The sequence below is a fragment of the Manis javanica genome, chromosome X (assembly GCF_040802235.1).
Source record: "Manis javanica isolate MJ-LG chromosome X, MJ_LKY, whole genome shotgun sequence".
Classification (NCBI taxonomy): domain Eukaryota; kingdom Metazoa; phylum Chordata; class Mammalia; order Pholidota; family Manidae; genus Manis; species Manis javanica.
The window spans coordinates 47,075,268-47,101,692 of NC_133174.1; the positions used below are offsets into that span (position 1 = coordinate 47,075,268).

Genomic DNA, 26,425 nt, shown 5'->3' on the forward strand with positions numbered 1-26,425 from the left:
ATCACCCTAAATGTAAATGGACTGAATGCACCCATCAAAAGACACAGAGACACTAAATGGATTAAAAAACAAGACCCATATATATGCTGCCTACAAGAGACTCACTTTAAACCCAAAGACATACACAAACTAAAAGGGAAGGGATGGAAAAAGATATTTCATGCAACTAATAGGAAGAAAAAAGCTGGAGTTGCAGTACATGTATCAGGCAAAACAGACTTCAAAACAGAAAAAGTCACAAGAAACAAAGAAGGACATTACATAAGGATAATGCGGTCAATCCAACAAGAAGATATAACCGTTAGAAATATCTATGCTCCCAACACAGGAGCACCTACATATGTGAAACAAATACTAACAGAATTAAAAGGGGAAATAGAATGCAATGCATTCATTTCAGGAGACTTCAACACTCTACTCACTCTGAAGGACAGATCAACCAGACAGAAAATAAGTAAGGACACAGAAGCACTGAACAACACATTAGAACAGATGAACCTAACAGACATCTACAGAACTCTACACCCAAAAGCAGCAGAACATACATTCTTCTCAAGTGCACATGGAAAATTTTCAAGAACAGATCATATACTAGACCACAAAAAGAGCCCCAGTAAATTCAAAAAGATTGAAATTCTACCAACCAGTTTCTCTGACCACAAAAGTATGAAACTTGACTAAATTACGCAAAGAAAATGAAAAATCCCACAAACACATGGAGGCTTCACAACATGCTCCTAAATAACCAATGTATCAATGACCAAATAAAAACAGATCAAGCAATGTATGGAGACAAATGACAACAATAATTCAACACCACAAAATCTGTTGGACACAGTGAAGGCAGTTCTAAGAGAAAAGTATACTGCAATACAGGCCTACCTCAAGAAAGAAGAACAATCCCATATAAGCAGTCTAAACTCACAATTAATGAAACTAGAAAAAGAAGAACAAATGAGACCCAAAGTCAGTAGTAGGAGGGACATAAAAAAGATTAGAGCAGAAATAAATAAAATCGAGAAGAATAAAACAATAAAAAGAATCAATGAAAGCAAGAGCTGGTTCTTCGAGAAAATAAACAAAATAGATAAACCCCTAGCCAGACTTATCAAGAAAAAAAGAGAGTCTACAGACATAAACAGAATCAGAACAGAAAAAGGAAAAATCACTACAGACACCACAGAAATACAAAGAATTATTAGAGAATACTAAGAAAAATGACATGCTGACAAACTGGATAACCTAGATGAAATGGAGAACTTTCTAGAATAATACAACCTACGAAGGCTAACCAAGGAAGTAACAGAAAATCTGAACAGACCAATTACCAGCAACGAAATCTAACTAGTAATCAAAAAACTACCTAAGAACAAAACTCCTGGACTGGATGGCTTCACTGGTGAATTTTATCAAACATTTAATGAATACCTAATGCCCATCCTCCTTAAAGTTTTCCAAAGAGTAGAAGATGACGGTGGACTTCCAAACTCATTCTATGTGGCCAGCATCACTCTAATATCAAAACCAGGTAAAGACACCACACAAAAAGAAAATTACACACCAATATCCCTGATGAACATAGGTGCAAAAATACTCAACAAAATATTAGCAAACCAAATTCAAAAGTACATCAAAAAGATCATCCATCATGATCAAGCAGGATTTATTCCAGGGATGCAAGGATGGTACAATATTCAAAAATCCATCATCATCCACCACATCAACAAAAAGAAGGACAAAAACCATATGATCATCTCCATAGACGCTGAAAAAGCATTCAACAAAATTCAACATCCATTCATGATAAAAACTCTCAACAAAATGGTCATAGAGGGCAAGTACCTCAAGATAATAAAGGCCATATATGATAAACCCACAGCCAACATCATGCTGAACAATGAGAAGCTGAAAGCTTTTCCTCTGAGATCGGGAACAAGACAGGGATGCCCACTCTCCCCACTGTTATTCAAGATAGTACTGGAGGTCCTAGCCACGGCAATCAAACAACACAAAGAAATAAAAGGCATCCAGATTGACAAGGAAGAAGTTAAACTGTCCCTGTTTGCAGATGACATGATATTGTACATGGATATCCCTAAAGAATCCACTCCAAAACTACTAGATCTAATATCTGAATCCAGCAAAGTTGCAGGATACAAAATTAATACACAGAAATCTGTGGCTTTCCTATACACTAACAAAGAACTAGCAGAGAGAGAAATCAGGAAAACAATTCCATTTACAGTTGTATCAAAAAGAATAAAATACCTAGGAATAAACCTAACCAAGGAAGTGAAAGACCTATACTCTGAAAACTACAAGACACTCTTAAGAGAAATTAAAGAAGATACCAATAAATGGAAACTCATCCCATGCTCATGGATAGGAAGAATTAATATTGTCAAAATGGCCATCGTGCCTAAAGCAATCTATACATTCAATGCAATTCCTATCAAAATACCAACAGCATTCTTCAACGAACTAGAGAAAATCATTCTAAAATTCATATGGAACCATAAAAGACCTCAAATAGCCAAAGCCATTCTGAGAAGAAAGAATAAAGCTGGGGGCATTACGCTCCCCAACTTCAAGCACTACTACAAAGCCACAGTAATCAAGACAATTTGGTACTGGCACAAGAACAGACTCATAGACTAATGGAACAGACCAGAGAGCCCTGATATAAACCCAACCATATATGGTCAATTAATATATGATAAAGGAGCCATGGATATATAATGGGGAAATGACAGCCTCTTCAACAGATGGTGCTTGCAAAACTGGACAGCTACATGCAAGAGAATGAAACTGGATTATTGTCTAACCCCATACACAAAAGTAAACTCGAAATGGATTAGACTTGAATGTATGTCATGAAACCATAAAACTCTTATAAGACAACATAGGCAAACATGTCCTGAATATAAGCATGAGCAACTTCTTCCTGAACGCATCTCCTCGAGCAAGGGAAACAAAAGCGAAAATGAACTCATGGGACTACATCAAACTAAAAAGTTTCTGTTCAGCAAAGGACACCATCAACAGAACTAAAAGGCGTCCTACAGTATGGGAGAATATATTTGTAAATGACATATCCAACAAGGGGTTAACATCCAAAATATTTAAAGAACTTACACCTTATGGAAAGCAGTATGGAGGTTCCTCAAAAAACTCAAAATAGAAATACCATTTGACCCAGGAATTCCACTCCTAGGAATTTACCCTAAGAATGCAGGAGCCCCATTTGAAAAAGACATAGGCACCCATATGTTTATCACTGCACTATTTACAATAGCCAAGATATGGAAGCAATCTAAGTGTCTTATCAGTTGATGAATGAATAAAGATGTGGCACATATACACAATGGAATACTATTTGGCCATAACAAAGAAACAAATCCTACCATTTGCAACAACATGGATGGAGCTGGAGGACATTATGCTCAGTGAAATAAGCCAGGCAGAGAAAGACAAATGTCGAATGATTTACTTCATTTGTGGAGTGTAACAATGAAGCAAAACTGAAGGAACAAAATAGCAGCAGACTCAGAGATTCCAAGAAGGAACTAGTGGTTACCAAAGGGGAGGGCGGGTGGGGGGAGAGGGAGAAGGGGATTGAGGGGTATTATATGTTTAGTACACATGGTTGGGGGGATCACGGGGAGAACAGTGTAGCACAGAGAAGGCACATAGTGGATCTGTGGCATCTCGCTGCACTGATGGACAGTGACTGCATTGGGGTATGGGTGGGGACTTGATAATATGGGTAAATGTAGTAACCACATTGTTTTTTCATGTGAAACCTTCATAAGAGTGTATATCAATCATACCTTAATAAAAAATGAAAAAAAGGCTGGTAGAAATTATGTGCAAACCATATATCTCATAAGGACTGTTATCCAGAATATATAAAGAATTCTCACAACTAAATAATTCAATGGGCTAAGGATCTGAAAAGATGTTTTTCTAAAGATACATAAATGGCCAATTAAACACATGAAAAGATGTTCCACATCAGTATGCAGTAGAGAAATGCAATTCAAAACCACAATTAAATACAACTTCATACCCAAGAGGATGACAACAATAAAAGGACAGTAACAAGTGCTGGTGACAATGTGGAAAAAATGGACCCCTCGTACATGGCTGGTAGGAATGTAAAATGGTGCACCTGCTATGGAACACAGTCTGGCAGTTTCTCACTAAGTTAAACATAAAGTGACTATAGGATACCATCAACTCAGAAGAAATGAAAACATATGTCCACACAAAAACTTGTACACAAGGGTTCACAGTGGCACTATTCACAATATTCAAAAGGTGGAAACAACCCAAATGTCTATCAATTGATGGATAAACAAAATATGTTTATCCATGCAATGGAATATTATTTGGCAATAAAAATAAATGAAGTACGGATACGTGCTACAACAAGGATGAACCTTGAGAAAATTATGGTAAGTGAAAGAAGCCAGTGGAAAAGACCATATACTATTTGGTTCCATTTATATGAAATGTCTATAATATGGAAATCTAAAGAGACAGAAAACAGATTGTTGCCTGGGCCTAAGGCATAGGAATGGATCAATGACAAACCAGCACAAAGGGGTCTTTTGAGGGTGATGGGAATGTCCTAAAATTAGACTGTAATCAAGGCTATACAACTTGATAAATTTACTAAACATCATTGACATTTATATTGGTGAATTTTATGATATGTAATTATATCTCAATAAAATATGTCCCTCTTTAAGAATCTTAATAAAACATTTTGACTGTACTCAAAGCCATCATAACATCAAATTTGTCATTTTAAAATTATACTCTGTACTTCCTACACCCCCCATTCTGTCTACTTTCCTCATCTTCAACCTGGCCTCCAGGGTTAAGAATCACTGTTTTGAAGGAAAAATACCTGAAAACAATAAGATGTAGTATCTGGACGCTTAAAGGTAACAAAGAATAAGAAAACCAAATTTTAAAAACTAAACTAAGAACATCACTAAGCATAGTACATCTGGGGGTCTTTACATCATGGATTCAATTGCTTCTTGACCAAAAAACAGTTTCAAAACACAGGCCTTGAAGTGAGAGAAACCTGAAATCAAATCTTGGTTCTGCCTCACTCCTCAGAGATTTAGAGCAAATTATTTAACCTAATTCATTCTTAATTTCATTTATGAAATTTCACTGGAGTGGTATGAAAATACACATATAAAGTATTTAGCACAGTGCCTGGCACAATATAATAACCAATAAATTGAAGCTTTTATTTTCTACCTCTTCATAACCCCTAGAGGCAGCACTATATTAAAGCACTATTCAATAATACTCAAGAAAACATTGCATGGTTTTTCAGGGAACTCTATTCGGTAAGGCTGAAAAGTATATAATACATTCTTTAAACCTTTCCAGTAAAAAACTACATTGGCACTGCCAAAGGGGTATGCTTCACTGACCAGGATAATCTCTCTTCTACATTCAGCAATGCAGAAACATAGCTCAGTGAAACAGTCCACAAAACTGATCCCTCAAACTTTAAGTCTGTTACTGAGTTCAAGAGCTATATATCATAACCTACATGTGACCATTTTTTCCTTCAAAAAACAGTAACATGCTGAACTAAGCCCTAGAAATATGTATAAAGACAACTGCAAACACTTCTATAGAGGCTGAAATGACAGAAAAATATCTCACAAATTTGACTCTAAATCTACTCCTTCAACATGTTTGATATATAAGCTTGGAGTATTTGAGTTAAAAGTTCAAAATAATTTTTACCCTGTAGCTTACCATGGTTCTATCCATAGAAAATCCAGCATACAATTAGTACTTTGTCAATTAATGGCTCAATAATTTCCTCAACTTTTGGGACCAGCAATTGAAAGAATGCATATTTAAATAGTCAAAATTTCACAGTAAATTTTCAATTAACAATCCTCTCTCTCTCCTATATGCATATTCATGCAAATAAATATTTATGAAGTGCCAAGCACTGTTAGTATCTGGATATAAAAGCACAAAAGTCAGTCCTTGTCTTCAAGGAGCCTACAGTTTATCCAAGGTTAAGATATACTACTGTTGACTTCTGGTTCAAAGAGATGACCTGAACTCCTATATCTCTTGTACTTCCCAAGACCCTGGAAAAGTCTTGGGAAGAACAAAAGTATAAATCACAACTCAAGGACACAAATGGAAAATGGCACAGCAAACACAAGATTCCAACAATTTCTGACAGCAGGCAGGAAAGAACAGGCTAATAACACAAATCAAAGAATGCTACAACTTAAAATATGTAATAGAAGGAGTTCCCACCCAGAAGGAAGCAGACTTGCAGGGCAAAACCTGAGAGGAGCACAAAGAAGACTGATTCCAAACAGGGCCAAAGTAAAAAAAAGGCTGAAAACAAGGATTAACTGAAGGTATGAATCATGACACAGTTGAACTGCTGCCCCCACCCTGAAGACAGAAATTCTTGCAGTTTTGGTAGAAAACCAAATTTGATAAACTAAGAAGAATAAGCACACCCTGGAGCAAAGCCCTCTGCCCTCCAGCATTTGGACCCTCCAAGTATAATAGCCAGCTGCCCACCCACACAATCCAAAATAAAGCCTACCAGGGACAACCCTGCCTAGGTACATGGCACTCTTGGTCTGCCTTTCTACTAGCATATTCTTAAATACAAACACAATCAGGAGACAGCTATTTGAAGAAAACCTGTAACATGGAAAAGCAAAAAAAGTCCTTGGAAGAGCTGAAATAATTCAAGAAACCATTCTTAATTTAACATTTAAAAATAAAACCATAAGATTCAAAAAAAATAAAAGACGTATATGATGGACAGGTTTACTCCCAATGCTGTATCCCATCCACTCAATTCCTAACATTCCCCTATCAGGTAACCACTCATTAGATTCTCCTGTAGCCCTCTGGAGTTTCTTTAGGCAAATAAGCAAATACAAATATATGTTCTCTCTCTCCCTTTCTACACAAAGAGTACCCTTTCTACACAAAGAGTAGTATAGGTTTTTTTTATAGTCACAGTAACTTCAGACACATTTTTTTCCCTGTCAGTATGCAAAAGTTCCTCATTTTTATTTTTTAATACCTTTATAATAGTATTCAACTATTTGTTATGACAGATAACACTACATATTTCACTTTGCATGTGGGCAAAGTGCATACGTGTGTGTGTGTGTGTGTTTATGTGTGTATAAAGTCCCTAAAAATGGGATTGCTGGATCAAAGGAAATTTGCATATTTAACTTTAATTGATGTATACCAATATATCCAGAAGAATACACTTAACACATGTGCATCTTTATATAATGTGCCAAACTGCCTTCCATGGGCATCGCACCAATTTAAAGTTCCACCTGCAATACATGAGAGTGTCATTCACCCTTGACAACAAAAAAAGGTGTTATCAAACATTTTTATTTTTAACACTCAAGAGGTTTAAAAAAAGGAATTTCAGTGTGGTTGCAATTAACATCTTATAAGCAAGGTTAAGCATCTTTCACATAAACAATAATTAAAGTTGGAATAAGCCAAAAATTCCTTTTATCACTGCTTCCACTTAACGAAAAAAAACGAGATGTACAAATATTGGAAAGTAGGAGACAAAACTCAAATTTGCAGACTATATGATTATCTTTCTAGAAAATCCAAGCAAATCCACTAAAAAAACTATAGTAGGAAATAACAAGAGCTCAGCAAAAAGGCCAAAGACAAACTCAACAGGAATCAATAGCTTTGCTACACATGAGAATAATCAATTAGAAAATGGAATTTAAAAAACAACTATCCTGAGGTGAGAGGTCTGGGGGCAGTGGTACCAGGAGGGGACAGGAAGGGCTGGGTGCCAGGGAAGGAAGAAATATTACTGTGATTTAAAAATATAGTTTTTTAAAAGAACAATCCTGTTCATTAAGGGTAACAAGGCTATAAAATATGCACCTAATAAACTCAAGAACAAATAAGCAACACTTTATATATATAAAGAAAACTATAAAATGTTACTGAAGTGCATAAAATATACCTTTCCTTGGTAGAAAGGCCAAACATTGGCATATTCACAAACTCCCTTCCCAGATTACTCCAAAATCAATGCAAACCAAATCAAATTCCCAAAGAGATGTTTCCGTCCCTAACTGGTAAGCTGATTCTAAAAAGAACACAAGGGAAGTCAAGAAAATCTTGAAAAATGAGAACAATGAGAATTGGCCTTACCAGGTATTAAATATATATAGCTGTATAAGTTAAACAATATAGTATCAGCACTACAGAAATAAACAAATGGGCTAATGGAGTATAAGTATCAGTACAGAAAGACTCATGTATGTATGGGAATACAGTCCATGGTAAAGATGACATTTCAAATTTGTGAGGAACAGATAACATAATAAATAGTGTCAGATTAATTGGTTATCCATCTTTGGGGAAAAAAGCCCTACCTAAAACCAGTCAAAAATTAAATTCCTGGTAGATCAAGGAGCTAAACATAAAAAAAAAAAACTATGTAACTACTAAAAGAAAATATGTTTTTAAACTGAAAAAAGGCTTTCTTAAAAAGATAAAATGCAAAGACCAATTAACAAAAAAGCTAATACACTTGGCCATTTGACCATGAACAATGTTAAAAGAAAGCAACAAAACTGGTAGCAAACATCTGCAACATGTATAGCAAAGCATCAATATCCAGAATATGTACAGAACTAAAAATACCAGAAAGAAATACAAATTGTCAATACATGTATGGTGGCTCAAACTCTTTAGTAAGCAGGGAGATACAAATTCAAACAATTCAACATCATGTTTTGTCCATCAAATGAGGAAAAAGTGTCTGTTAATATCACACTTTAAGAAGTTTTATGAAAAATTCAGCACTCCACTGTAGGCAAATAAACTGGAATAGCCTTTTCGTAAGGCAAATTCCACAAATCTAGTGCATCCTTGTCACCCAGCTATTCCACTTTTTTAGCATTTACCTGAGAAATATTCCTGTATGTGTACAAACATGTATGTATAAGGACATTTTACCGAAGCCTTGTTAGAAATAGAAAAAGGCTGAAAGAACTCAAACATCTACCTATAAAAGAATGGTGAAATAAACAGTGGGACATCAGTACTGTGTAACACCTGTTTAAAAAATGAGATGGATATATACTAATGCATAAAAATCTCCTGCACATATACACTGTTAAGTGAGAAAAGCAAGTTGTAGTACAAAACATACATGACATCTATATATCATTCATGTAAAAAAATACAAAACATTGTATTTCTAAATGTGCTCATAAATATGTAAAAGTATATAAAAAAGTCTGGAAGGATATGCTCTAAACTTATCCTAGCCGTTAAGAATCAAGTAGTCTGAAATACTATGTATCCATTAAAAACAATGAAGTAAATAGATACATACTGACATGAAAAGAGCCCTAAGTCATATTCTTTAGGAAAAAGCAAGTCATAAGACATATTTTTTGTCCATATACACATACATATGCATGTAAATACACAGAAGGACAGTATGAGTTCCCAGTCAACTCTAAATAATACTTACTCACCAGGAAAGCAGGAAATTGGGTAAAGGGTGACCTCAAGGTTTTAAATCTACCTCTGTTATTTTAATCCTTTAAAGCAGAACTGTCCAACAACAATCTGTGCAAAACAAACACTTAGGGACATTACAATTTTTTTGTATCATTAATCTACAATTACATAAGGAATATTATGTATACTAGGTTCCCCCCTTCACCAAGTACCCCCCCACAACCCCCATTACAGTCATTGTTCATCAGTGTAGTAAGATGCTGTAAAATCACTACTTGTCTTCTCTGTGTTGCACAGCCCTCCCAGTGCCTTCTCCCAAATTATACATGCTAATTGTAACACCCCCTTTCTTTCGCCCCCACTTATCCCTCCCTTCCCACCCATACTCCCCAATCCCTTTCCCTTTGGTAACTGTTAGTCCTTTCTTGGGTTCTGTGATTCTGCTGCTGTTCTGTTCCTTCACTTTTTTTCTTTTTCTTATATTCCACATATGAGTAAAATCATTTGGTACTTGTCTTTCTCCTCCTGGCTTATTTCACTGAGCATAATACCCTCTAGCCACATCCATGTTGTTGCAAATGGTAGGATTTGTTTTCTTCTTATGAATGAATAATATTCCATTGTGTATATGTACCACATCTTCTTTATCCATTCATCTACTGATGGACATTGAGGTTGCTGCCATTTCTTGGCTATTGTAAATAGTGCTGCAATAAACATAGGGGTGATCTGTCTTTTTCAAACTGAGCTGCTGTATTCTTAGTGTAAGTTCCTAGAAGTGGAATCCCACAGTCAAACGGTATTTCTATTTTGACCTCTTGGAGGAACCTCCAAACTGCTTTCCACAATGGTTGAACTGATTTTCATTCCCACCAGCAGTGTAGGAGGGTTCCCCTTTCTCCACAACCTCACCAACATTTGTTGTTGTTTGCCTTTTGGATGGTGGCAATCCTTACTGGTGTGAGGTGATATCTCATTGTGGTTTTAATTTGTATTTCTCTGATTACCACCGATATGGAGCATCTTTTCATGTGTCTGTTGGCCATCTGAATTTCTTCTTTAGAGAAATGTTTGTTCAGGTCCTCTGCCCATTTTTTAATTGGATTATTTGCTTTTTGTTTGTTGAGGTGTGTGAGCTCTTTATATATTTTGGATGTCAACCCTTCATCGGATCTGTCATTTATGAATATATTCCCCCATGCTGTAGGATGCCGTTTTGTTCTATTGATGGTGTCCTTTTCTGTACAGAAGCTTTTCAGCTTGATACAGTCCTATTTGTTCATTTTTAATTTTGTTTCCCTTGCCCAGGGAGATACGTTCATGAAGAAGTCGCACATGTTTATGTACAAGAGATTTTTGCCTATGCGTTTTTCTAAGAGTTTTATGGTTTCATGACTTACATTCAGGTCTTTGATCCATTTCGAATTTAATTTTGGATGTGGGGTTAGACAGTGATCCAGTTTCATTCTCTTATATGTAGCTGCCCAGTTTTGCCAACACCAACTGTTGAAGAGGCTGTGATTTCCCCATTGTATGTCCATGGCTCCTTTATCATATATTAATTGACCATATATGTTCAGATTAATATCTGGGGTCTCTGTTGTGTTCCACTGGTCTGTGGGTCTGTTCTTGTGCCAGTACCAAATTGTCTTGATTACTATGGCTTTGTAGTAGAGCTTAAAGTTGGGGAGTGGGATCCCCCACACTTTATTCTTCCTTCTCAGGATTACTTTGGCTATTCGGGGTCTTTGGTGTTTCCATATGAATTTTAGAACTATTTGTTCGAGTTCATTGAAGAATGCTGTTGGTAATTTGATAGGGATTGCACTGATTCTGTAGATTGCTTTGGGCAGGATGGCCATTTTGACAATATTAATTCTTCCTAGCCAAGAGCATGGGATAAGTTTCCATTTGTTAGTGTCCTCTTTGATTTCTCTTAACAGTGTCTTGTAGTTTTCAGGGTATAGGACTTTCATGTCCTTGGTTAGGTTTATTCCTAGGTATATTATTCTTTTTGATGTCATTGTGAAAGGAATTGTTTTCCTGATTTCTCGTTCTGTTAGTTCATTGTTAGTGTAGAGGAAAGCCACAGATTTCTGTGTATTAATTTTGTATCCTGCAACTTCGATGAATTCTGATATTAGTTCTAGTAGTTTTGGAGTGGAGTCTTTAGGGTTTTTTATGTACAATATCATGTCATCTGCAAATAGTGACAGTTTGACTTCTTCATTACCAATCTGAATGCCTTGTATTTATTTGTTTTCTCTAATTGCCATGGCTAGGACTTCCAGTACTATGATGAATAACAGTGGGGAGAGTGGGCATCCCTGTCTTGTTCCCTATAATACAGGAAAAGCTTTCAGCTTCTCACTGTTAAGTATGACATTGGCTGTGGGTTTATCATATATGGCCTTTATCATGTTGAGGTACTTGCCCTCTATACCCATTTTGTTGAGAGTTTTTATCATGAATGGATGTTGAATTTTGTCAAATGCTTTTTCAGCATCTATGCAGATGATCATGTGGTTTTGTCCTTGTTTTTGTTGATGTGGTGTATGATGTTGATGGATTTTCGAATGCTGTACCATCCTTGCATCCCTGAGATGAATCCCAGTTGGTCATGGTGTATGATCCTCTTGATGTATTTTTGATTCAGTTTGCTAATATTTTGTTGAGTATTTTTGCATCTATGTTCATTGGGGATATTGGTGTGTAATTGTCTTTTTTGGTGGGGGTGTTTGTCTGGTTTTGATATTACGGTGATGCTGGCTTTATAGAATGAGTTTGGGAGTATTCCCTCCTCTTCTATTTTTTGGAAAACTTTAAGGAGAATGGATATTATGTCTTCTCTGTATGTCTGATAAAATTCCATGGTAAATCCATCTGGACCAGGGGTTTTGCTCTTGGGTAGTGTTTTGACTACCACTTCAATTTCATTGCTGGTAATTGGTCTGTTCAGATTTTCTGTTTCTTCCTTAGTCAGTTTTGTAAGGCTGTATTTTTCTAGGAAGTTGTCCATTTCTTCTAGGTTTCCCACCTTGTTAGCATATAGGTTTTCATAGTATTCTCTAATAATTCTTTTTATTTCTGTAGGGTCTGTCGTGATTTTTCCTGTCTCGTTTCTGATTCCATTGATGTGTGTTGATTCTCTTTTTCTCTTTATAAGTCTGGCTAGAGGCTTATCTATTTTGTTTATTTTCTCAAAGAACCAGCTCTTGGTTTCGTTGATTTCTTCAATGGTTTTATTCTTCTCAGTTTTATTTATTTCTTCTCTGATCTTTATTATGTCCCTCCTTCTGTTGACTTTAGGCCTCATTTGTTCTTCTTTTCCCAATTTCGATAATTGTGACGTTAGACTATTCATTTGGGAGTGTTCTTCCTTCTTTAAATATGCCTGTATTACTATACACTTTCCACTTAAAACTGCATTCGCTGTATCCCACAGAAGTTGGGGCTTTGTGTTGTTGTCACTTGTTTCCATATATTCCTTGATTTCTATTTTAATTTGGTCATTGATCCATTGATTATTTAGGAGCATGTTGTTAAGCCTCCATGTGTTGTGAGCCTTTTTGCTTTCCTTGTACAATATATTTCTAGTTTTATACCTTTGTGGTCTGAGAAGTTCGTTGGTAGAATTTCAATTTCTTTGAATTTACTGAGGCTCTTTTTGTGGCCTAGTATGTGGTCTATCCTGGAGAAAGTTCCATGTGTACTTGAGAAGAATGTGTATCCTGCTGCTTTTGGGTGTAGAATTCTATAGATGTCTATCAGGTCCATCTGTTCTAGTGTGTTGTTCAGTGCCTCTGCATCCTTGCTTATTTTCTGTCTGGTGGATCTGTCCTTTGGAGTGAGTGGTGTGTTGAAGTCTCCTATAATGAATGCATTGCATTATACTTCCTCCTTTAATTCTGTTAGTATTTGTTTCAGATATGTTGGTGCTCCTGTATTGGGTGCATATATGTTTATAATAGTTATATCCTCTTGTTGGACTGACCCCTGTATCATTATGTTGTGTCCTTCTTTATCTCTTGTTACTTCCTCTGTTTTGAAGTCTATTTTGTCTGATACTAGTACTGCAACACCTGCTTTTTTCTCCCTTGTTTGCATGAAATATCTTTTTCCACCCCTTGACTTTTAGTCTGTGCATGTTTTTGGTTTTGATGTGAATGTCTTGTAAGCAGCATATAGATGGGTCTTGCTTTCTTATCCATTTGATTACTCTGAGTCTTTGATTGGTACATTCAGTCCATTTACATTTAGGGTGATTGTTGAAAGATATGTACTTAATGCCATTACAGGCTTTAGATTCATGGTTACCAAAGGTTCAAGGTTAGCTTCTTTCCTATGTTACCATCTAACTTAACTCGCTTTTTGAGCTATTATAAACACAGCCTGATGATTCTTTGTTTCTCTCCCTTCTTATTCTCCTCCTCCATTCTTTATATGTTAGGTGTTTTATTTTGTGCTCTTTTGTGTTTCCTTTGACTGCTTTCATGGGTAGTTGATTTTATTTTTTGCCTTTATTTTGTATTTGGTTGGTCTGCTTTCTTTGCTGTGATTTTATTTTCACTGGTGACATCTATTTAGCCTTAAGAGTGCTTCCATCTAGAGCAGTCTCTCTAAGATACCCTGTAGAGGTGGTTTGTAGGAGGCAAATTCCCTCAACTTTTGCTTGTCTGGGAATTGTTTAATCCCTCCTTCATATTTAAATGATAATCATGCTGGATACAGTATTCTTGGTTGAAGGCCCTTCTGTTTCATTGCACTAAATATATCATGCCAATTCTCTTCTGGCCTGTAAGGTTTCTGTTGAGAAGTCTGATGATAGCCTGATCAGTTTTACTTTGTAGGTGTCCATTTATCTCTCTCTGGCTGCCTTTAATACTCTGTCCTTGTCCTTGATCTTTGCCATTTTAAATATTATGTGTCTTGGTGTTGTCCTCCTTGGGTCCCTTGTCATGGGAGTTCTGTGTGTTTCTGTGGTCTGACCAAGTATTTCCTCCCCCAGTTTGGGGAAGTTTTCAGCAATCATTTCTTCAAAGACACTTTCTATCCCTTTTTCTCTCTCTTCTTCTTCTGGTACCCCTATAATGCAGAAACTGTTCCATTTGGATTGGTCACACAATTCTCTTAATATTCTTTCATTCCTGGAAATTCTTTTATCTCTCTCTGTTGTCAGCTCCTATGCATTCCTGTTCTCTGATTTCTATTCCATTAATGGCCTCTTGAACCTTGTCCATTCTCCTTGAAGTCCTTCCAGAGATTGTTTTATTTCTGTATTCTCCCTCCCAACTTTACCCATTAGCTCTTGTGTTTTTCTCTGCAGCTCCATCAGCATGGTTATGACCTTTATTTTGAATTCTTTTTCAGGAAGATTGTTTAAATCTTTCTCCCCAGGTTCCCTCTCAGGGGATCTGTGTGATTCTGGTTTGGATCAAATTCTTCTGCCTTTTCATGGTGATAGAGGTAGTTGTAGGCAGTTGGCACATGTGTTAGCTGGGAGAACAAAGTCCCTTCCTGCTTGCTTGTCGCCTTCCTCTCCTGCAAGAACGGCAAACCCTAGCGGCTTGTGCTGGGAAGCTGCACACTGACGGGGTCTTTGAGTCTGGCCCGGGTGGCTGTGGGGGAGGCTCTGCGTGGCTGATGTGGGCATGGCCCATCTCAGGCTGCTGCTCCACTTTGGAGGGGCCATGCCGGAGGGGGAATGGGCAGGAGGCTGTTTTTCTCCGTGGAGGGCCTCAGAGCTGCGCTGCTGCCCAGGGGGTTATGGTGCCCAGAGTTCCCCGGGATTCCCAGCTGCCGGGCTGAGTGTGCCAGGACACTTCCGTCCAGCTGTGAGGCTCTTGTCCCTCAAGACTTTCAAAAAGTGCTTGCTTTTCTTTTGTCCCATGGGCACCAGCTTTGGGAACCCGCTCGCAGGTTTTACTGTTCCGTTTCCCTAGTATCCAGCACACCATGCACTGTGTGTCTGCGCTCCCAGTGTGGATGACCAGGGCTGGGTATTTAGCAGTCCTGGGCTCCCACTCCCTCCCCACTTCAACTCCTCTCCTCCCACTGGGGAGCTGAGATGGGGGGCACGCTCGGGTCCCTCCAGACCTCGACTTGTATCTTACCCCCTTCATGAGGTGCTGGGTTCTCGCAGGTGTAGACGTAGCCTGGCTGTTGTACTGTATCTTCTGGTCTCTCTTTTAGGAATAGCTGTATTTGTTGTATTTTCAAAAATATATATGGTTTTGGGAGGAGATTTCCACTGCCCTACTCATGCCGCCATCTTGGTTCCTCCCAATCCACAATTTTTTTAAATTAAAGTATCATTGATATAGAGTCTTATGTCGGTTTCAAATATACAACACAGTGGTTCAACAGTTCCCAAAAAATCTTCACCCCCTCTAGTGCAGTTACTATCTATCAACCTAGTAAGATGTTACAGAACCATGAACTGTATTCTCCATGATGTACTACCATCCCCCATAACTAGCCTATATTGTGATAGAGGATTATTGTGCCCCTTTATCCACCTCATCCTTCCTCTACCACCCATCCCAACCCCTCCCCCTTGGTAACCACTAGTCACTTCTCAGTGTGTATGAGTCTACTGCTGTTTTTTTCCTTCTGTTTTGCTTTCTCTTCATACCTCACAAATAAGTGAAATCATTTGGAGGGTATTATAATTTATTAACACAACTGAAGCAAGGACAAAACAAATTAGACATATACAACACATATCCTAGTGAATATTATCAGTTCACACTTACTGACTGCTTTGCGTTGAGCACTCCAAGCCATTACATGCGTTTTCTCATGTTTGTCACAAGATTCTTGAGGTAAACAATATTTATTCCCATTTTACAAATGATGAGATTAGGCTCAAAAAGCTAAATTAACTTGCCTAAGATCACATAGCTAGTAAAAACCAGGGCCAGAATTCAACCCAGGTATCTGACTCCCAAGACCACTCTTAACTACTCATAATATGGGACCACACATGACTTGGAGCCACATGCATTCACAACCCTGAATGGCAACCCTGAATTGTGGTTGCACTGTACAACCACATCACAGTCCTTGGGAGTTTATAACACTAAAATGATACTCTTTCTCACTTTCATTCTCCAGTTAGCTTTGTCAATGTTATTTCCTCAAGTAAAGATGTCCATTTTATGTGAAAAAATTTGTGGACTCATGTTAGAAAAGGGGTTGAAATCATCTCCATCAATTTTTATTTTACAATCACCTATCTGTGAATCCCTAATTAACACCTTACTCTGCCTAATCCTCTGTAACAGTGATGGCCAAACTACATACAGTCCTCAGGCCAAACTCACCTCACTTCACTACCTGTTTTTATAGAACAGGTGAGCTTAAAAACATTTTTACATTTTTAAATGGTTGAAAAAAATCAAAAGAATGGTATTTCATGATACATGAAAATTATTCGAAATTCATATTTCAGTGTTCATAAATAGTTTTACTGGAACATAGCCTTACTAATTCATTATCTACTACCTAATGGCTACCACAATAGTGGAGCTGAATCATTGCAATACATACTCTAAGGCCCCAGTTTTTTCAAACCTTGTTTTATAGTTTTCAAAAGAACTTCATCTATTTAATTCAATTACTCCTAACAACCCTGAGATACTTGGTATTAGCCTGAACTCTGAAAATTAGGAAAGCTCAGAGAAGTTTAGTGTTTTACCAAAGTCACAAAGCTAGTAAGTGAAAGGGAGAACTCTGGCACCCCAGTTTTCTAGCTCCAGATCCAACTTACTTTCTACCACACTACCACTTTCTAAGAACCCAAACCCTCCTGATTAATTAATGAGCTTAGACATTTGGTGCTAATATTTACCAGATGAGTAGAGACATAAAAGCTTTAAATCAGTAGGAAAACATTTCTCAGTTGAGAAACTTTGCCTTCAAAAATATATTAATAGAATACACTGCATTTCATACATAGCTATATATTTTTTTGTGATGAGAACTTTTATTTACTTTTATTTTATTGAAGTATTATTGATACATAATCTTATATTGGTTTCAAATGTACAACATAGTGATTCAACAGTTACCCATATTATTAAATTCTCACCCCTTCTAGTGCCGTACCTATCTATCAATGCAGTAAGATGTTACAGAATCAATGACTGTATTCTCCATGCTCTGCTACCGTCCCCTTGACAAACATATATTGTGATTGAGAATTATTGTGGCCCTTTATCCTCCTTGCCCTCCCCCACCCACCTGCCCCAACACCTCCCACTTGGTAACCTTAGTCACTTCTCAGTGTCTATGAGTCTGCTGCTGTTTTGTTCCTTCTGGTTTGCTTTGTTTTTATATTCCACAAGTAAGTGAAATCATATGATATTTGTCTTTTTCTACCTGGCTTATTTCACTGAGCATAATACCCTCTAGATCCAATGTTGTTGCAAATGGGAGGATTTCTTTTCATTTTATGGCTGGAACAAAATCAAAAATCAACAAGTGGAACTACATCAAACTAAAGCTTCTGTACAGCAAAGGACACCATCAGCAGAAATAAAAGGCAACCTACAGTATGGGAGAATATATTAATAAATGACTCATTTGATAAGGGGCTAACATCTAAAATATAGAAAGAACTCATACACCTCAACACCCAAAAAACAAGTAACCCGATTAAAAAATGGGCAGAGGACCTGAACAGGCATTTCTCCAGAAAATAAATATAAATGGCCAACAGGCACATGAAAAGATGCTCCACATCGCTAATCATCAGGGAAATGCAAATCAAAACCACAATGAGGTATCACCTCATACCAGTTAGAATGGCCACTATCCAGAAGACAAGAAATAACAAGTGTTGGTGAGGATGCAGAGGAATGGGAATCCTACAGTGTGGGTGGGAATGTAAATTGGTGCCGCAACTGTGGAAATAAGTATGGAGGTTCCTCAAACAACTAAAAACAGAAATACCGCTTGATCTAGTAGCTATATAATTTACAAAATATATTTTCTCTTTCAGTTAGCAAAGAAACCCTGCAAAATAGGTAAGGCTTTTGTTTTGTTTAGTAACAAATAAGGAAACAGATGCTTACAAACTCTCACAAGATTATACTGAGGCAAGACCATAACCCAGGCTGACTACTACTCCAGTGACATTTCTACTCAGGAAAGCTATCTCTTCTCATAAGGAATGTACCTGTTTTTTTCCTCCTCAGAAATGAAAAGCAGTAACTTACACATTTTAAATATTAACAAACTTAAAGTATTATTTTAAAAGGAATAAATTAACAATTTAACAAAATAACAATTAATAGAAGGGATACTAAGAATTGTTGATCTCTTAACATGGGATGTCTGTTCAAAGTCACCTCCTCAAAGCACCTTTCCAAACTAACCATCTGAGCTAAAGAGGCTCCTCCCCAACATCCCAGCACCCTTTTAAAAAATTTCTTCTTAGCAGTTATTCTGTGAAATATTTGTTGACCATCTGCCATTCTCCACTGTAATGGAGGGCAGGATCATTGCCTGGTGTGCTTCCTTTCATCTATCCCCAACACATCAACCCTGCCACACTGCAGGAAGGCAATAAAAATTTGTTGAATAAATGGTAGAACCTACAAATGTTGGGTAAATCATACTCTACAATTATCCTGGGCTAACAGCTTCAGAGTAAGTTATCAGTATATTTGAAAGTTTGAAAGGTTGCTTAGCAAATGGAAGGTTGATAAGGGATTTTTCTGTTGCCAGAAACCTTCAAAGGCTAACTCTGAATGGAAATGCCACAGCAGTCCAGCAGGGCAAAAATTATTCTCTGGGCAGCAGTAGATATAATCAGAGCTGAACTATCACCTCATTGGTCTTGGGGTTGATCAAGCAGATTTCCCATTCTTGAATTAAAACACATCCCCTAGTGTTTAACCATTCTTGAATTAAAACACATCCTCTAGTATTTAAAAAAATTCAAAATAATGTCCCTGTTTTAATTATGCTTAACTAGAAGCTGAGATTTACCAACCAATTGTGCTGTGCTAAACTTTAATTCTCGTTTTAACAAGGAACTAAACTAAAATAATCTTCTATTATTTCTAAATAAATAGGATACTGTAACGGGTGATGATAGTCTAAGATACAAATAAAAAGTCTCTACAAGGTACTAAATTTTTGTGAAGAAGTTGGTTCACAATCATAAACTATATAACACACAGATATGATTACTATTAAGACAAATCTAATGCCACATTTCTGGTTAATTACAAACTAAATCTGCTTTTTTTCCTAGTTTTAAGCAAAAATTTCACCCTACACAATTTCAAAACAAAACTAATACTCTTCATTTTTAAAAAATCACATATGTAACTTTAGCATAAGGACTGTCTAGCTTGACATATTGAAGTTTCCTGATCATAAAAGTCTTACTGACTCATAAAGAGCTTTAGAATATCTCTAAACTTCAAATATAAGGCATGACATTCGAAAATGCACTTAGAAACATTTCTTCCTCACAACTGCCCAAAGAGTGATTAGATAGCACCACAAAATAGCTTCCTGTAACTAATATACATGTATAGCATTGTGTATTATGTATTTTATAGTTTAAAATACTTGAAGATAACCCACATGCAAAAGAATGAAAAGCTGGACCTGTCCCTCATACCATATATAAAAGAACTGACTCAAAATAGATGACAGATCTAAATATTAAAACTATAAAACTCTTCAAAGAAAACAAAGGGGTAAATCTTAATGATCTTGAATTTGGCAGTAGTTTTTTTAAATATAACACTGAAAGCAAAAGCAACAAAAGAAAAAAATAGATAAATTGGCCTTCATCAAATTTCAAAACTTTTTTTGCATAAAAAGACACTATCAAGGAAAGTAAAAAGACGCCTTACAGAATGGAAGAAAATATTCGCAAATCATTGCAAATGTATCTGATCAGGGTCTAGTATCTAGACTATATTCTTTGAAAACACTTAAAACTCAACAATAAAAAGATAACTGAATTTATAAATGGGCAAAGGACTTAAGTAGACATCTTTCCAAAGAAGAAATTCAAATAGCCAAGGAGCACAGGAAAAGATGCTCCACATCGCTAATCATTAGGGAAATGCAAATCAAAACCACAATGAGATACCACTTCACACACATTAGAATGGGCTATAAAACACACACACACATAAAATTCAGAAGAAATAAATGTTAGTGAGGATGTAGAGAAATTGGAATCCTTAAACCCTGCCGGTGGGAATGTAAAATGGAACCCTTATACATTGTTGGTAGGAATGTGGAAAACAGTTTGGTGGCTCCTCGACAAGTTCAACATACAATTATCATATGACCTGGTAATTCCACTCCCAGGTACATACCCAGAAGAATTGAAAACCAGTATTTAAACATAAACTTGTACACAAATATTCATACCAGCATTATTCACAAAAGCCAAAAAGGTAGAAAGATCCCAAATGTCCATGAACTAATAAACAAAATATAGAATATCCATAAAATAGAATATTATTTAGCCATAAAAAGGAATAGAGTACAGATATATGCCACAATGTGAGTGAACCTCAAAACACATAATGTGAAAAAAGCAAAACACAAAGGCCATGCATTGTATAATTCCATTTATATGAAATATCCAGAATAGGCAAATCCATTGACAGCAGGTTAGTGGTTGCGTGGGGCTGGAGGGAAAGAGGAATAGGCAATGACTGCTTAATGGGCACAGGATGTCCTTTCAGGGTGATGAAAATGTTTTAGAACTAGATGTGCAACACCATGAAGGTACTAAATGCCACTGAACTGTACATTCTAAAATGGTAAATTTTATGTGAATTCTATCACAGTAAAAGAATTACCAGGCTAAAACACAAAAAACAATGTTACTTCATTTCTATTTTTCAAAGTTCATGAAAAAAATATATCCCTGGAAGAAAGGGATATTAAAAGGCTTACTTCTGCAGTAAATTAATCACAACATTTCCCAAACTAAATTATCTCACGACAACCTCTACCAAAACAATTAAAAATGGCATCAAATTGTACTTTTGAAGCTTTTGGAATTTCTGAATGAATGTCTTTACAGATGTCCTTCACAGTTATCATATATCTCCTAGCAGAGCCATAAATTTTGCTATCTTAAACAAAAATGGAAAGACCCACCCCTCTGAAAGTATTCTGGCTTTTAGCCAAAAGACATAATCAAGTATATCTACAAATAAGAGCTGGTCTACTTATACTAAGAGGGAAGACTCAGAAAGGAAGGCGTTTTTTCTTACACACAATCCCCACCCCCCAAACATAGATACAAAAATTTAGGCCCTCCATTAATTAAAGTAAATTATCTGACTAGAAATCTGCTAGTAATACAGCAGTTCTCATTTTCTTCTGACTACTCCAGTTCTTTGCAACCATTGGTTTTATCATTTGCTGGCTATGAGATGGAAACTTTAATGAAAAATTCATCCACTTTACAGAAGAAAGTTGAAGTCCACAATACAGAAATTTAACTCCTAAAACACTGTAGAATAATTACATTAACAAATGTAGACCTGTGATATGAGGATCAATATTGGTCTGTAAGTCAGAGCTCCAGTGTCCTACCACGTACTTACTAGGGCAAGTCTTATTTTTCTGAACTTTCTTTCTCAGGTTAAAAAGGAAAATAACTTTCCTGCCTGCCTCCCTTTCCTTCTACTGTACTGTAGAAGTACAGTAATAAAAATATGTGCACGGTGTGATGGAACGACTAAAGAGGGGCAACCTAACCTAACTTGGCAGGAAATACTGCGAAAGGAAAAAAGGGGGCACAGGAAAGGCTTTCAGGAACAGTTAATGACAGAGTTTAGTCTAAAAAGAATGAGTTCAAATTCAAAGGGAAGGGAGAGCGAGAGAGAGTTCAGGTTGAGGGCCTGTGATTATTAGAAGCAAGGGCACAGAAGATGACCACCACAAATCTGCTTATGTTATTCCCCTTCTTAAACAGTAAAGGGCTCCTAATTCTGTAGAGTAGTTCATCACCCCAGCCTCAGAGATTCCAACCTTATCTCATTTCACTCCTCAAGTTTGCCAGGCTTACACTTTCCATTCTCAATACTTTAAAGTTCTTCTACTCCAGGAACATCTAGTTCAAAACTGGGAGACCACCTTGCCTGTCAGAGTTGGTGTAACATTTTCAGGCTCTCAGTTTTGCATTTATACTTCCACTATACCATTTAATACACTAAGTATTCCTCTTAATCTAAGAGAATATGAACATAGCATCAACTTTTGTGTTTAAACCCTGGGTAGCCAAAACAAGGGTTACACTGTTTACAATATCAAAGCAGAATAAAAGAAAAAGGGCATGGGAATGTTCTCAAATTTGCAACATTTCCAAGTTAAATGAATATGTCAGTAAAGTTTGTAAAAGGTAACCATGACAAGTTAAAAATCCATAACTATTAAACTTGACCCAGAAGGAATGACACCATCACAAGACATCCGTACCAGAAGTAATGTATTCAGAGAACAAAATGTCCAAGTAATCTGCTGTTATTTAAAGTCACACCAAAAAAAAAAAAAAATTTCAGACAAGGTAAATTCAAAACGACAGGAAAAATATCGTTTAATTATTTTAGCATTCAGCTTTAGTGCATTTTAGCTATCCTGTAATGCAACGTATCTTTCCTTTGGACTGTTGAATTTAAACTATTTTCAAACTCATCAATCCAAAAATTAGAATCTGTCTAAAAGACACCTGCTGCTCTGTGTCATATACTGAGACCTCTTCAAAAGTCCTCCTGGTATTACAACTTACTTATCTCGTGAATAATAGGCTAACAATGTCTCCAGGTTAAAACTGGATACAATCACTATTCCCAACTTTATTAAAGGCTATTTATTTATATAACTGCTTCAGTCAATAGTAACTCTTAAGAAGGAATAGCCGCACCACTCACACATCTGTTTTGAGGGTTCGATTTCACTTTAACAAGGTCTATCAACCCCTACGATATGGAAATACACACGTGCAGGATTTCTACCCACACCTCACTACGTAAATGTTTCACCACTCTTTAGTTAGGCAAACAAAACCTCTTTCAGTACAGAGAAGCCACCTCAGCACTTCTATCCTAACCCCATCATACCTTCTCATCCTCAACCTGTCAGTCACAGAACACACCAAATAACACCTCCCAATCTCCCTGAACCTAATCCATTTACACAAATAGCCAGCAATATCCCTCACCCCGATCCAGTGCTATTGACCTTCACACATCAATGATTATCTACAAATTCAATCAACTTTCCCCCACCCCATTACCCACGGAAACTCAACATCCCACATTCGAAGCGATCTTCCCTTTCAGTAGCCTCAATCTCAGTTAAATGATCACTCTAGGTCCATTGTAGACCGTCTCTCGGGCCCCCTCATTTATCCTCCTCACCTTTTCCATCCTCTCGTTTTCCATCAACTCCCAAAGTTGCCACCCCCTCAGCAAAAACAAAAAAGAAGACAAAAAATGCAGCTCAACATCAAACCTGCCCTTCTCCAATTTTCCCCTCTTAATTTTCCTCTCCGCCTGTTCGCTCACACCGACAGCAGCTAGACAATCCCTTAGACCCGAGCCCGGCCTCGTCCCATACCTCTTGGTGACTGACAGCAACCACCCTGTCTCGGTCAAGACGCCCCCCATCAGGGCGCTTACTCCGAACAGACTCTTGGCCGCGGCTGCCTGCCTCCATTCATCCCCGGCCCATTCATCTCCCAGCGCGATCCCAGACACGCCCCCCGGCCTCCTCCCTCTCTCCCAGAGCCCGGCGGGCCTGGGACTCTCACCAGATTAGAGGGTCTCGGAGAATCTCTTTTCGCTTCTTCCTCGCCCTCTTAAGCCTCCGATCACCCCTCAAGGAGCCACACAGGCGAACACACACGTATACACACACCGCCTCCTCCTCCTCTAAAGCCTCCTCCGATGCTTCTTACACCCCCCCAGGATGTCTCGGGCTCCGCTCCGCGTCGTACGCGCGTGCGCGCGCGACCGACTCCCTGCAAGCCCACCGGACCAGAGACTGCCGGTAGGTAAAGAAAGAGCAGGCGGGGTTTGGGGAGCTGGGTACTAACCCACGCTCTCGCTGGCCCGGGAGCGGAGCAGGCGCACGCGTACTCCAGCCTGGGACTTCAGATGGGTAGGAGAAGGGGGCGGAAGAGGGACGGGGAAGGGACGGGGGTTGGGAAGGGGAGAGGGGAGGGGCGGGGGGAGAGGGGAGGGGCGGGGGGAGAGGGGAGGGGCGGGGGGAGAGGGGGAGGGGCAGAGAAAACAGAGCGTCCCAACTCCGACTGGCCCCTCTCGCTGCGAGGTGCCTAGTGGCTAGCCAACTGGAGCTTGCGCACTCCTCCCCCGCCCTCTTTAACGCAGCGGGAGCGAGGGATGCGCATTGAGGAGGAGAAAGGCATCTTTCCAAAAAAGGAAGTCAGTGAGGAGCTACGCGTGACACCGCCTGTGTTCAAATGCTTTCTTTCCACAGCTGCTTTGCCCTCTTCCCCTAAAAACAAACAAACAAAAAAAAAAGGTACAAGCACACACTACTTCCTAGCCACCCACCGTCCACCCTCAATTTTTACGCCAGCCTCCAAATGCAGTAACTCTAAGGAGATGTGGTACCCGCCACCACCTCACCCAACACCCCATCTGCCTTTTCCCAACTCCCGGCTTTTCTCGCGAGACCCATACCTGCCGACTTCGTGATTAGAAATCGAAGCACAGATTTACAAATACCGGTCTCCTGGTTACGTTGCGAGGGCAACGGCCACGGTATGTCCCCCCACCCCCCAAGACTGCAGTGCGCGCGCGCGGGGGCTGGGCAACAACGAAGGCCGGGATGGGAAAGGGAAGCTATGAAACGGATTTTTGACGGCATGTAACCGCTGGGCCTGGGCACGTGCCCTGCGCCTTTCTGGTGGGTGCGGTGTACCCTGGGAATTGTAGTCTTTGTTCTCACCTTCCCCTCAGCCTCTCTGAGGCCTCCGACCAGGAGGGGAATTACCGACGCCATTTTGCGAGAACAATGGCCCTTAGCCCAAGCGGCGGCGGGAGCGGGAGGGAGTAATATTTTAAGGGGTTGGTTAACCTACCCCTGGCCCCTCGGTGCCATAGCAACCCTTCAGAAACCTGGCCCCGCCCCCTGCTGCACCGCTGGACTCCTAGACTGCGCGCATGCGAAACAGCCACCTTCCCGGGGAGGCTGACTTTCCGTCTGCAAGGGCCACTTCCCAGATTTGGCAGTGAATGTTACCTCCTTCGAACCTTCACTGCATATTAACCTCGACACAGCGGCTTTATTTAAGAACTGCTTTCTGCACTGATCAGGCACTGTACAGAATTGTTTCCATCATTCTCGCACAAACAATCCTGGCTCCACCGAGGAGTAAAGTGAGGCTCTGGGAGGGCAAAGTGGACGAGACTTGCCCAAGTTCACACAACTATAAATGGAGAAATCAGAACCTAAACCCAGATGGCTCAGTCCAGAGCCCATGCATTTTTCAGTCCCCCAGGCTGCATCTGGTGTCACAGCCCCTGAATGAAACTCCTAAAAGGCGGGATTTCTTTCAGAATGTCCTTCAAGCCTTAGCAGTATGATTTGGGGGTAGAAGGTTGTGTAAAAAATGCCAGGCTAATATTTTCAACTGGCAGCTTCAGGGCCCTGTCACTGAGTTATGCCAATTTCTCGTCTCTCCACTACCTTCTTTTTCTTTTCCTACTATAGGCCTCAGAACCTCAGTCTTTTTCAGCTCTTTGAATAACTATCAACAAATTTAACTCTGAGGTTTCCAGAGTCCAAATGCGGCAGAATGGTGGGAAGCATTGTGGCCCTGTTTCTTGTCTCTGCATCTTTCCTGATG

General features: G+C 38.6%; 1 protein-coding gene across 2 annotated transcripts in view; it reads right to left on the reverse strand.

The window, feature by feature from the left end:
* Positions 1 to 25,383, reverse strand: part of WNK3 (WNK lysine deficient protein kinase 3) — a 329,776-nt gene extending 304,393 nt beyond the window's left edge. Inside the window, exon 1 of one of the 2 annotated variants that reach the window (XM_073227358.1) lies at positions 25,257 to 25,383. The gene's annotated coding sequence lies outside the window, so the exon portion shown is untranslated. Of the gene's footprint in view, positions 1 to 24,361; positions 24,767 to 25,256 lie in introns of those variants that run through there. The other variant, XM_037010755.2, reaches the window with a different exon arrangement.
* Between the last annotated feature and the right edge of the window lie 1,042 nt (positions 25,384 to 26,425).